This window comes from Hylobates moloch, unplaced genomic scaffold (genome assembly GCF_009828535.3).
Source record: "Hylobates moloch isolate HMO894 unplaced genomic scaffold, HMol_V3 SCAFFOLD_6, whole genome shotgun sequence".
In the NCBI taxonomy this organism is placed as follows: domain Eukaryota; kingdom Metazoa; phylum Chordata; class Mammalia; order Primates; family Hylobatidae; genus Hylobates; species Hylobates moloch.
The window spans coordinates 96488512-96503436 of record NW_026652281.1 but is presented as its reverse complement, the minus strand read 5'-3'; positions in this window follow the sequence as shown (position 1 = coordinate 96503436).

Here is a 14925-nt window from a genome sequence, read left to right as displayed (position 1 = left end):
CTTTGTTTAAAGGCAAAATGATCCTTTATGTAGAAAATACAAAAGAACCAACCAATATCACTCCTAGAACTAAGTTTATAGCAAGGTTGAAAGACACAGGGTTAATATACAAAAGTCAACTGCATTTCTATGTACTGGTAATGAACAAATGAAATTAAAAACTAATAACACAATATTATTTACATTAGCACTCTCCAAAATGAAATATTTAGGTTTAAATCTAAGAAAATATGTACAGGCTCTATATAAGAAAAACTATAAAACTCTGATGAAAGAAATAAAAAAAGAACCAAATAGAGTTATTCCATGTGTCTGGATAGGAAGACTCAATTTTGTCAAGAGATCAGTTCTTCCTTATTTGATATATACTTTTAATGCAATCTCAATCAAAGTACCACCAAGTTATTTTGTGGATATCGACAAAATAGTTCTAAAGTTTATGTGGAGAAGCAAAATGCCAAAAATAGTCAACAGAATACTGAAGAAGAACAAAACTGAGGCATTGACACTATCCTATTTCAGGTTAGCGATCAGTATAAAGCTACAGTAACCAAGACGGTGTAGCAGTGGAAAAAAAAAAAAAAAGAAGACAAATAAATCAACAGAAATAGAGAGCCCAGAAATAGAGCCACATAAATATAGTAAACTGATCTTTGACCAATGAATGAAGGTAATAAAATGGAGCAAAGAAAGTTCTTTCAACAACTGGTGCAAGAACTACTGGACATGCACATGCAAAAAATATAAATAAAATACTTTAGTCACAGAGCTAACACTCCTCTTCACAAAAGTTCCTCAAAATAAATCATAGAGCAAAAGGTAAAGCACAAAACTTACAACTTTCAGAAGATAACAACAAAAAAAGAAAATCTAGATGTTCTTGGGTTTGGCGATAACTTTATATTTCAAGAGCATGATCTATGAAAAAAAGAATTGATAAGCTAGACTTCATTCAAATAAAAAATCCTGCTCCTGCTCTGTGAAAGATATTGTTAAGAGAATAAAATGACAAATGACAGACGGGTTGAAAATATTTGCAAAAAATGTGATAAGGGATTCTTATTCAAAATACATAAAGAACCCTTAAAATTCAACAATGAAAAGCAAAAACAACAAAATTCTTAAAAGAGCTACAAATCTTACTCAAATTCTTATGAAAGAAGATATACACATACAAATAGTATATTGAAATTTGTTTTACATCATATATCATGAAGGAAATGCAAATTAAAACAACAGTGGTATACCTGTACACACCTATTACAATGGCTCTAATCCAGAACACTGACAACAAATGCTGGTGAGGATTTGGAGCCAGAAGAACACTCATTCCTTTCCGGTAGGAGTAAAAACAGGCACGGCCACTATGGAAGACAGTTTGATAGTTTCCTACTAAACTAAACAAAGTCCATATGATCCAGCAATTATAATGTTTGGTATTTATCCAAAAGAGGTGAAAATACATGACCAGAAAAAGGGATATTCAACCTATAATTATGTTTAAAATTTGGAAATATTGCAAAAACAGAGAGAAAGTACTTTAAAAAAATTAATTTCTATATTTGAAATATTATTTTAACATATAATCTCATCTTTTTGAGGAGCTTTTTATGTTGTCTTTTTTCAACATTGGGGTCATACTGTTCACACTATGTGATAAACTTTTTTATTTGAAGAATGTTATGAGTATTCATTCTTTATCACAGTAAATATTATTTCATTTTTATTTTGTTAACTCAGTCACTATTATCTTAACTAAAATGTATAATGGCTTTTTGAGTTTTATTCTTGAACTTCTTTTAGTGCACTGCAGAAATTGTATAACACCCTAAAGTTCTTTCAGAGGAGAGCAACTACACCTGGGGGATAAAAGGGGAATTAGAGAGACACCTGGAGATGTTCGAAATGTGCATTTTCTCAATAATTAGCACATCACATATCTAGTTAGCATCTCATAAATAATCATAGAGTATGTATTTAGTGAATCATTTTACTTTGCACTGGCAGAGGTTAACAGGAAAGCAAAAATTGTTTCCTTATTTTAAAAACGAGATGCGGTTGTTCTTTGGGTGTACTATGATTAAAAAATAATGAAATGCAGTAAATGAACATCCATCATACTAGTTTTAAAAACACTGATAGCAATAGATATACAGGTATGCATATCTGTCATATCTGTCAAAACACCTTGTATTTATATATGTTAGAAAATAGCTATCTATATACATTTATGTTATGGCAAGCATATGAATATGCATGTTCAGTGTAATTGTACATTTCCTTTTCAATCTAGACTTTCTGCCAAAATCTTGTCCCAAGTTGCATTTTGATGGTTACGCTTTTTCCTCTTCTAATATATAAGTGGCTTGTGAAACAGGGATCATCAACATTTGTCTCTTCAAAATGTCTTTGTAAATTCCCCATCTCTTTTGCCCATGTTTTAAAATATTTCTTTTATTAGTAAGATTAATTTTGTAAACAATTTTCTATTAGCTAGTGCTGTATAAAATTCACCTCAAAACTAAATGGGTTAAAACAACAATTTATGATTTTCATCATTCTAAAGTTGCTTGGGCAGTTCTCTTGCTGGTCTCACCTGCGCTCATTCATGCGTATTCAGCCAGCTGGTGACTCAGTGGGAGTGGGATGGTCTGAGAGGCCTCTCTCACAACTCTGAGATCTCAGCTGGGACAGACAGAATGGCTGGAATTACTGGGCTTCCCTCTCTACATGGGCTTTCATCTCAGTCTTACTCACAGCATGATGGTCACGGCTTGAAGAGATGAAAACCGCAGCTGTAAGAATCTTCAAGTCTAGCTTTGAAAGTCAAACGATATCATTTCTACCACATTCTGTAGGTCAAAGCAACTTCTATGACCAGCTCATATTTAAGGCATAAGAAAATAGATGAGCTCCTCTTGATAGACGAGCCATAAAATATCATGAGTGTGTTATTCTATCTATCACGATATATGTTGGAATAATAAACCCATAATCCAAGTGATAATTTTGCTAAAGAGAGTTTCTAATTATCGTCCCCCCCAATCACTTTGTTTTGGCTCTGAGATCTGTGGTCACTGATATGCTTCAATAGATGAAACGAAACAGAAACAGACTATTCACCTGCATCCAGGATACAAGAATCTCAATTTTCATCTCAAATTCAGTGTTACAAAGTTCTAGCTCTCTCCAAAATAACTGCATCCTTCTGCTAAAACAGCAAATGTGGGACTTCTCTATAAAACTCTCATACATGCCCTAAAACACCCTGGAATATAGTCTCAAAGATGGGACTATCCTCTAGTAGCTATGATAATTTTTTTTTTAATTTGGGCTGTGGAATACAGAAAATAGTTTGTCGAGTCCTCAATTTCATTGCTAATATCCATGGCCTCCTGATTCCAGTTTGGGAGATACTGTCCTCAGGATTCCAACATCTGGATAAATGGAGCAGAGTCCTTTTTTGCAAAACTGTGGCATGTGGCTTTAAAGAAAAAACAATACACATTTCAGTAAGGATGTAAGGAAGAAAAGCATCAGGAGCAGAGAGCTGGACAATGAGAGTACTGAGATATCAAAGGTAGAACTGGCAACCAGCATCAGGAACCGATGGCTCCAGTTGCTGAGGGAACTATTTTGTTCCACATTTTTCCAAATACTGAGGGAAAGTATTTCTATAAGGGGGTTCCTTTAATAATTGCTCTGAGAGAGAAAATAAGTTTGTAAACACGTTAACAACATTTAATTAGTTTTTTTTGGAGGGTTATACGACTTTGGAGGCTAAAGCAACTCCATCTTGGATGCTAATCTGCCATACTGATTCCTGATTAATTGAGTTCCAGGAATGCCTCTGAAATTTCCAGTTTATTGTTCTTTTTGTAAGGACACTTTACTTGCCCTAAATCCTGCCCTTAGGGCAAATTCTTACCCACTCCCTCTGAAGCACTTGTGCCCTTCCTCTAAGGTATATAATCCCTGGGTCTGGGAGGTTAATGACATGGGGATCCACCATCTTGTCTCACCGTTGCCCAAGTCACAACATGGCTTCTGTTCTTAACTCTTTCTTACATGTTTCTTGCTAAGAAACTGTGTTTATCAGCCTCTTTGGCCTCTCAGCTATCTCAGACTTTGGGTAGATTTGTACAGACATGCTCACATTGAAACAGAACGTCTCAGAAAGCTGAAATCATATTGAATAGTATTTACAAAGGATGAGTTTTCTGTGATGTTCAGTGCCACCCACATAGAATGATGGGGCTTTCCTTTGTCCCAGCCACTGTCTTGTGGATGCTGTAACCATAGAAATGGTTTTACAAGTACACTAGGACATGAGCAGGTGTATATTCACACAGGATAGTTGGAACAGGATTGTTTCTGATGGGCATGGAAATCTTGAAGAATGCATGATGTCACTTCATCTGGACCATCCACTAGTGATACACAGGCGACTGAGGATGAGGCTGCACTGAAATATAGAATTCTAGCCTCAGGAGGCGTGCTGGCTTTGATCTCAACCTCTGGGGCCATGATGCCTTCCTGGAATGGAGACTGAAGGCATAACTTCTGCTTCCTTAGGACTCAGCACTGGCAATTGTGCTCAGCAATTTATGCTGCTGTCTCCACAGTCTTTGTATTTCCCCATCCTTTTCTAGAAAATTTCCGAAGCAGACTAAATTTACCCTCATCAAGTCTCTGCCGAGGCATAAAGGAAGGACAGCCTGGTTCTTTTTTGCCCTTCTAAACCGATTTTATAAATGTAATAAGTTCTATATTATAATTACACTTAAGTTATTCCATTTTGTTTATCAAAAGCCTAATTTGGAAGTCACAAAATGTTAATGTTTTCTTATTCTTTCTCTTTCATTTGTAATTCTGACTAGGTCAAGGGCTGCTCATAAGCAAATAAAGAGAAATTATTAATTTATCAAGCTATTTTCTTGCTGTGCATCTCTAATAAAGCATTATCTTATGTAAAATAAAATATATTTTTAAAAATTTATTGGAAATTTAAAATTTTCCATTGAAGTATTTTTTTAAATAGTACATTGTATGTGAGAGTGTTCATTAAGATATCTGAAAAACTCTGGTATTATACCTATGTTAGTATTAATGAGTAAAAGATTACAGAATGTTAGATTCAGGGATTCTAAAGATATTCCAGCCCATTTCTCTGTGCTTTAGCATCTTCATCTGTAACTTGAGGAGTTTGCAGTGTCTTGCATAATGTCAAATAATATGACACTGGAACAGTCAGTATTTCTATGCATTTGACAATTTAAAATGAATACATCTATTTTGCTGTTTGATTCTCAAAAACCACGGGTTAATATGCAAAGTCTCGAATGTGAAAACACAATTTTCTGTCCTATAAAATCTGCCCTTAGTTATGAAGTTATTACAGGTCTAAACCGGAAATCAAATTCAAGCACCAAGGTGCCTTGACTAGGGTCATTTTCACACTACCTAAATCTTTAAAATATATTTATTGTTGATTAATATTTCTACATTCTTTCTTCCTGATCTTCATTGCCTTTCAAATTCTTTCCTTCTTTCCCTTATTCAGTGGTTTTCATAATTTATTGTATCATTAATTTACTGACACTCTAAGTCAGTGAATATTAGGTAGCTGTTATCATATAGGAACTGTGCAAGATACATGAGACAAAATAGTGAGCAAAAACAGGAATGGTTCCTATCCTATTGGAGCTTATTATTTAATATAGGAGAGACTGAAATAAAATATTGAATCATACAAGTACAACTACAATAAATTTCTATAAAAATAAGTAAATACTTCATTGTAACCCATGTATTGGAGGACAGTGAAGACCTTGTTAATACCTAATAATTGCAATGAAATATAGAGGTAAAATACCTAAAACATGTGACAAGTACTCTTATAAATATTTTAAATATTTTATCACTTAAACTTTACAAAAACTGCCCAGAAATAGAGTATAGAGAAAATGTCTCTATTTCACACACACACATTCCCCACCACAAAAAAAAAAAAGAAAGAAAGAAAAAGATCAAGGGTACAAGACAATTTAAAAGAAAACCTGCTGAATATTCACTGTGCTTTTCTTCAAAAACTACATATTTCATTGACACCACAACTTCTTTGGGAGTGGAAAGTTGAAGCAGATAGGCCCAGATAGCCAGGTTGCACAGTCATGGCTGTGCTGACATTTTGAGTTGGATGATTATTGTGGGAAGCTGTGTTGTGCATTATAGGATGTTTAGCAGCATCCTTGGCTTTTCCCCACTAGATGCCAGTAGCACTCCCTTCCCCATTTGTGATAATCAAAGTTGTCTCCAGACATTGCCAGTTGTCTTATTGGGGGGTGGGGAATGGGTGGGTGTAAAATCCTCCCCAGTTGAAGACCATTGCTATAGAAGAATCTTAAGTGTTTTGTTTTTGTTTCTGCTTTGTTTGGACATGGCTTAATAAATAGATGAATAAAGAAGCAATTCAATATATGTGCTGGTGCTCCTTATGAAAAGAAAGAAAATCATTGCAGCACTCTTCACAATAGCAAAGACATACAATCAACCCAAATGCCCATCAGTGATATACTGGATAAAGAAAATGTGGTAATATACACCATGGAATACTACACAGCCATAAAAAGGAGCAAGATTATGTCCTTTGCAGTGACATAGATGGAGCTGCAAGCCTTTTTTTTTTTTCAGCAAACTGATACAGGAACAAAAAACCAAATACCACCTGTTCTCACTTATAAGTGAGAGCTGAACAATGAGAACACATGGACACAGGGAGGAGAACAACATACACTGGACCTGTCTGGTGTGTTGGGGGAAGGAGAGCATCAGGAAAATAGCTAATGCAGGTGGGGCTTAATACCTAGGTGATGGGCTGATAGGTGCAGCAAACCACCATGGCACACATTGACTCATGTAACAAACCTGTATGTCCTGCATATGTATCCCCAGAACTTAAAATTAAATTGAAAACGTAGAAAAGAAAATAAAAGAATGAGCATGACCACTTCTTCCATTTTTTTTTTTTTTTTTTGGTCTTGCAAATTCTTTTAAATCCAAAGCTTAGTTAGAATGAGGCATACAAAAATCGTAGACCAGGTTTTATGTTGGGTGTTGGGTGAACAGCCATGCCATTATTTCCATAATTAATCAATGTCTGCCATTTTAACTCCAACTTAGTAGAAAGCTGGGTATTTAGGTTCAGTAATGTCTTGTCAGTGATCTTTCTTGCCACAGAGCAGGTGGCAACTGGCCATGGCTAAGCTGACAGACAACAGAGCAAGGTAAAAGCATAGAAATCTGGTAGAAAATTTGTTGAGACAAGAAAATAAGATGAATTAAATTAAATTGTTCAAAATCATAGAATGCATTAAACTATACTGATATTTTGAACAGATATTTCTATTTCATGTAGGTAATACCATTGACAATAAAGAACAATTTATAACCACGTTGCAAATTTATTTCAAAGATGCGTATGTTTTGTTTTTTTTGTTTGTTTTTTTTTTTTAGATGAAGTCCTGCTCTGTCACCAGGCTGGAGTGCAGTGGCATGATCTCAGCTTACTGCAACCTCTACCTCCTGGGTTCAAGCAATCTCCTTCCTTGGCCTTCCGAGTAGCTGGGATTACAGGCACCCACCACCATGCCTGGTTAATTTTTGTAATTTTACTAGAGATGGGTATCATCATGTTGGCCAGGTTGGTCTTGTACTTCTGACCTCAGGTAATCTGTCCACCTCAGCCTCCCAAAGTGTTGAGATTACAGGCATGAGCCACCAAGCCTGGCTGGTGTCTTTCCTTTTATAATAGCCAAATTGCATAACAACCCCCACGTCCCTGGTTCAAGCAATTCCCCTGCCTCAGCCTCCCAAGTAGCTGGGATTACAGGCGCATGCCATCACGTCTGGCTAACTTTTTTGTATTTTTAGTAGAGGTGGGGTTTCACCATGTTGGCCAGACTGGTCTCAAACTCCTGACCTCAGGCAATCTGCCTGCCTTGGCCTCCCAAAGTGCTGGGATTACAGGTGTGAGCCACTGTGCCCGGCTGTTTTCATGTGTTTTTAGAAGTGCTAGAGAATATGGCCTATAGCCTTCAGTCCTGCCACCCACTTATCAGAAGAGAACCAGAAAGCTAGTACCTCCCAAACACACAAGGTTGTCATTTACTGGTGGCAAGCAAGCTAAATGCTTGTTACACTAAAGTAATGCCTATAGTGTCAGTTTCTCAGTCTCTTCTTTCTCCTCTTCATGAATTTGAAACCTCTGTTAGATAATGGCTTAATACTTCTTTTGAAGAAATAAAAAGATGTCTGTCTGTTATATTTCCTCCTACAAAACAATACTCACTGTAATATTAAAAACAAGTAGTTGAAGAATACTAATTTCAAGATTGTTTATATTTCAGGAAAATCTTGAACATTTATCACTCTTATTTAGATAATGGGAAGTAATAACATACCTCTTGAAAACAGAGGATTCAACGTAATCACATTTACATTAGATAGAGATCACAGAAGATAAATCTCAGCATTTGTCAGTGTTGCGCACCACACAGGCATATTTCATTAGATCTTGTCAAAGGCACAGAAAACTGCCAATCATATTAACAACTAACTTCTTTTAAAAGCCATTCAACTGAGTTTAATTATGACTAAGTATGTTTGAACTGAAGGAACATTAAATACGCAAATGCCTCTTGGCAGTCTTTTCAGAGTCTGTGGTGAGCAACAGTGCCTGCTCAACAGGAAGAAACCATTTAATGTATCCCAAAAAATAAAATAAATCAATATGCAAATTTGATTGCATTCACTAAAGAGAATTTTTAATTTTCTTGGCGGAAAAAAAAATAACAAAAGGAAATGCCCATTTCTTATTGGCCAAGCAAGTAGGTTAATTAAGCTGCCATTTGCCTCAAGCCAAGAACTTCAAAGATAGCCTAGATTTTTCTATTTAGTTCTTGTTCACCACTGCAAAAAGTTAAACTAGGCTAAATACCACAAATCCAGTACATATTGCTTACTATCTACTTTTTTCTTCCTACCCTGGCACTACTAGTTTTATGGTTTAGGTTTTCAATATCTTTCCTTGGGGCTTCTCTCATACAATGGCTAGATTCTTATTCCTTCAAGTTCTTTTTCTTAATCCATTTCCCCAATGTGAAAAGTGAGTCTGAACATGGTTTTGCTCTGAAGGGTGTGTGTAAAACTGTGCTCTGTAGAAGACCAAGAGGTTGAACAGAAGATACTTCTGGGGCAGTCAGAGGGAGTTTTCATGTAGTGGTGATGTTGGAAGTGGGAAGGAGACGATAGACTTTCAGAGGAGAGATGTAACTGTCTCCACTCAACATCAACAACAGTACCACTATTTTATTTTCCCACAAAATTTTTTTTAAGCAAATGGTTCTATAGCAAGCAACTGTCATCATCACCATCAATAATCTAAAAATAAAATGGAAGGGTTTTTTTTATTCTGTTCTTATTCCTAACTGATTTTCAACCTCTCTGTCTTTATTAAGCAGGAGAAGAGGGGATCACAGTTCTTTCTTCAACAGACACTCCCCAATGCTCCACATGCATTTGGTACTTTTTTTTTTTTTTTTTCAGACAGAGTCTTGCTCTGTTACCAGGCTGGAGTACAGTGGTGCAATCTCGGTTTACTGCAACCTCTGCTTCCTGGGTTCAAGCAATTCTCCTGCCTCAGCCTTCCGAGTATCTGGGACTACATGCACACAACACCACTCCAGCTAAATTTTTTATTTTTAGTAGAGATGGGGTTTCACCATGTTGGCCAAGATGGTCTCAATCTCTTGACCTCGTGATCCACCCACCTCAGCCTCCCAAAGTGTTGGAATTACAGGCGTGAGCCTCCGTGCTGGGCCTGGTTCTTCATTTTTAAACAACTTAGAATTCCCAGGACTCAGGTTAATGATTTTCCTATCTGTACCTTTGAAGCCAGTATTCCCATTACCTATAGATAGTAAATGTACCCATCTTCTATTGCTATGTATACCCAGATGACTTCTGAACCTAGGTAAGAATGAATTTGTCACTTATTTTTTTCAGGTGGCTTTCCTTCTCCATGCAGACAAGGTGAATCACTGTCTCTCTCTTCTATTTCCTTGTGTTTTCAAAAAAGGTATCAATGTCCTTCGCACATGCTTTACCATGATTTTCTTTATATTTTTCTTTATGATAAGCATTTTATAAAAATATTATATATTAGTCCTTTACTAAATTCAGTGCTTGGCTAGTTTGGATCAGCTTGTGTTCTAGAATAAGTATTGCTTCAGACTCATCTTTATTCTTGACCACTGGACCACCCTTAAGAGCAGAAGGAAAGACAATTCCAGAAATTTTTCAATCAGTGTTCTACTACCTACCCACAAGTGATGACGTTCAACAGATGCTTACTTTTGTGCCAGAAAGCTTGCAAGAGGCCTGTTGGATACCAACTGCTTATAAACAAGCAGTTTTATCAAAAAGTATGTTGGATTTATCTCAGAAACTGCTTAACATAGTTATATTCTTAGGCAGTTAAAATAATATAATTATAGAAACAATTAATATACTATAATAGATGTTGGGGAAAAACCGTTTTCTAGCCTCTCAGTCATACTGAATGTGTTGCACTGTGATCAGTGTTATCGTTAACTTCATGTAGAGGGTAGGGTTCTTTTATATTCTTCTGAGACATTCATCTCATCTTCCCTCTCCTTACTTCAGTTTTGGGATCATACACATCTTGGATTATAGAAATGCTTATACCAGATTTATGCTATAAAAGGGGCCAATTTTAGCAAAAGAGAATTGTTTTTCTTACAAAAAAATCACGTTGGAAGAAACTGGAGGAGCCAAAAACCCTTCTTTTGATCTCCATCAAAGAGAAAACCAGATGAAACCAACTGACTGAAAATAAAAACCCATGACTGAGGGTGCAAGGTGATGCAAAAGGTGATGCCAAAAGGCACGTGGTGGATGGAATAGGAGGGGACTGACAAGAAACAAGAGAGGAGCCCTGGCGTAAGACAGTCTACAATGTTCATATGAATTGGTGTGTAGTTGATTCCATTAGGAATACAATGACAGAAATAAAGAACCTTCTTACGTTACATTACATTTTGAATTGTGTGTCTTCGCTTTATTGTCAATAATTACATTTTCCTCCTGGCAACAGAATATGCCTTCTATCTGTTGCATAACTAAGCAGTTTTAGAGACCACATCAATGGAAAATATAGTCATAAAAGGCCAAAAATAAACTCCACGAATTCTACTTTTCAAGGAACATATTCAAACTCCTTCCTAAGTGCTTATGTAATTCAAAACACAAGTTTTCAGAATTTATATATATTACCATGTTATATATTCTTACATATAAAAATAATTATACATAATGTTTAGTTAAAAGTAAAAACTATTTAGTATTACAGGTAGGACAATTATCCAATGATTTTACTCAGTAGAGATAGGCGATATTACTAATTCAGATTTTTAATTATCTTCTTTTTAAGAAAAATAATAAAACTCTCCACTTTCTGCAAGGGGTAGTCTCCAGAGATTTTATACCTCATCTGTAGTGAATGTAATCCTTCTTTTTCCTTGCCTTTAAAACACAAGAAGGAATTACAGGAATCATTGGTTCACTGATTAGTACAAACAATGGACCCACATTATACCTAAAATCAGTTCTCTGAATGGCTTTTGTTGGTGGTCATTATTTGAGCACAAATGAATTTCTTAGCTACTTGGTGGTTGCTAGCTATCTTAAACTAGGACAGATATGGAGTCATGGACAAATGCACCCCCCCAGTGGAAATAGGAAAAGGCGTGTGATCTAGGTACAATTCACCTTAATCCTACATCAAGACTATCCATAAGCAGAGAAACCCTTGTTATAGGTCACATTGCCAGGCCATGTATCTGTATGCCAAAATGCACAGATTCAGAGATGCCATCTTAAGACTGGCTAGGCATAATATTTATGTAGAAATGGAGTCTGGAAAAGGATTTTCATTACCCTCTAGGAATAAGCTAAGCTTTTACATGGCGTGAACATAGACCTCACCTGAAGGAGGCAAGCTGTCAGTTGAACACATCTGTATTTTTTTAAAACATCCTTTACTACTAAGAGGTTCTAGAAAATCCATGAGCTTCCCACTGGTCCTAACAGTCTACATAGACAGTAAGTAAATTTATAACAAACTAATGCAGGAACAGAAAACCAAATACCCTATGTTCTCACTTATAAGTGGAAGTTAAATGATGAGAACCACAGGGACACATAGAGGGGAACAACACACACTGGGGCCTTTTGGAGGCTGGAGGGTAGGAGAAGGGAGAGGATCAGGAAAAATAACAAATAGGTTCTAGGCTTAATACCTGGGTGATGAAATAATCTGTAAAGCAACCTCTCATGATACAAGTTTACCTATGTAACAAACATTTACGTATACCTCTGAACCTAAAATAAATGTTGAAAAAAGAAAATGTCTCATATCTACAAATATTTGCAACTTTCCACTTTGCAGGTTATAGAAAGTATCTTTAAAACACTGGTGTTTAAGAATCAATGTGCTTTGTAGGCAGGTAGGAAGAAGAGAGGTTAAAGAACTTCAGGAAAGATATGTTGATTAAATATTGATTGAACAATAATTTCAGCAACCACACACTTTAATCAATCAAAGACAAAATGGTGTTTGGCATTTTTCTAGCTATAGCAAATAGCTTTAAATATAATAACATAAAGTACATAGTATTTGATATATGTTAGTTGTTTTTTTAAAATTGTAGTAATTTTAGTCTTAACTGGTGGGCCATTTAAGATGGATTGATAGTCCTGTCTTTAGTGCTAAATTGTGAAGGATTCAGAAACTGTGTGTCCTGACTCAGTAGAAATCTGCTGGATAGAGTAGTGATGCCTGCCACTGGGAAAAGTGTTGGCTGACACTAAACTGTGACCTGATGAGTGGATCAACAGGCACTTTATTTACAGAGAGTATGGTACTTTCTATGATGTAAACATGATGGATGTAGACCAAACATAGTCCTGTCATACTTAGACACAGTGTAACACCATGTCCTGCGAAATTAATACAATATTTCTTGAGAACATGGAACAGAAATATCCATATCTGTTTTGAAGAGTCCAAGAAAAGTTTCATATCAGAGAGAACTTTTGAATGATTCTAGAAGGCAGAGACATAGGAGCTAGGGGTCATGAATTGGAGGTAGGGAGCCACAGATGCAAAATCACAAAAATCAGAAAAAGAACTTGCATTTTGGAAACCTGCAGACCAAGTTTGCTAGAGCATAAATTGTAAGAAAGATTGTTAGAATTGAGTCTGGCTAGACAATGGCTGGATCATAAGATATCCTCTTAACAATGTTAATGGATTTTAATTGCATCGTGTTGGTGTTATTCTACCAAAGAAATGTGAACTGGAAGGAACATGATGACATTTGATGTTTCCACAGAATTTTGTCAGACCAGCTTTGTTGGTGCCTCTCTCATTCCAGGCTCAGATATTCCACTAGTACTCAGTTCCTTTTTCCCAGGGTCTCTTTCTGATTATGGCTTCTTGTGCCTGGATGGGACTTGGTTACTCACACACAATGCTGTGTTTAAGATCACCAAAAATAATCTGCCTTCTTTACCTTGATTCATTGTCCTGCTACTGAATGCACTCTCCATCCAGTTCTTTCATCAGGCTGATAATATCTTCTTTAGATGCATTCATCCCTCCACAAATTTTTTCCACCTGGTTAGATTTTGAGACACATTATTATGAACTGAATAGGTCTCTACTAAAAGTACCATCTTCATCATGGTACATTCTGCAAAGCTTTCTGTGTGGGGCATACCATGAAAAACAAGAGTAGACAGAACAATTAATGAAGAGAACCAAAGACTGAACCGCACAAATCAATTTTCTGCTTCCATTTCTTTTTCAGTGTGTCTTCATTTATATTTCAATACCCTTCTCAGCTTAATTTTAGAGAATATTTTCATATCAAAATCATTTGAGATGGACCTAAATAAAAGCAAATGAAAATGAAGATGGCTTTTGCCACACAGCTTAAAATCTACATATAGATTTTAAACTTGATGGCAATTTAAAGGCATTTTATCTTCATCATTTTTAATGGAACCCAGAACGATCAACCAGCAAATCTTCAGTTTGTTCTGTCCTGCAGTTTTCATTTTGTTGTCTTTCTTCTTGTGCCAGGAGTGGCAGAAAGAGTAGTGACATTGATGCCAGGCACACCTTCTCTTATCTTCTCTTATCACCTCTGTGAGTTTGGGTAGGTTACTTGACTTTTTAAGCTATTTTTCTTGCTTTTCTATTCTAAAATGTGATTAATCATAGCTACCTCTTTGGGTTACTGTGCCATTTCAGTAAGAATACATGCAATATAACTAATACAATGATGGCTACTATGTAGATGTTCAATTGGTATATTTTAGATATTCTAAGGACAAATGGCCAATTTAGTAATCTGAGAATATTTCCAAAATCTGGAAGAAATTGTTCAACTATGATTTGAGACAGTCATGAAGAGCAGCTATAGTGAAAAGGAAGTATGTTTTGTCATGAACATAGAGGTATATGTGTATGAAAATAGAGAAGAGATCATGCTAGGTAAAAGTATAGTATAACAAAGCCAATTTTAGCTCATTGTTACACAAATATTTACAACAAAGATCAGGTGTTCAATTAATGGGTGAAACACTAGATAAAATGAGAAAAAAGAAATGCAAAATAACAATAAGGCTCAAGTTGGCTGAAATTTAGAATTGGTTTGTTCCAGTTGTGTCCTGGGCTTCACTTGAGGAAATGGTGCTGAGTTCTCTATATACTAATCAGTAAGTCTGTGTGCCTGTGAATTTGGCCTTATCACAAAAACAGTGTGTGTCCTGAAAGCA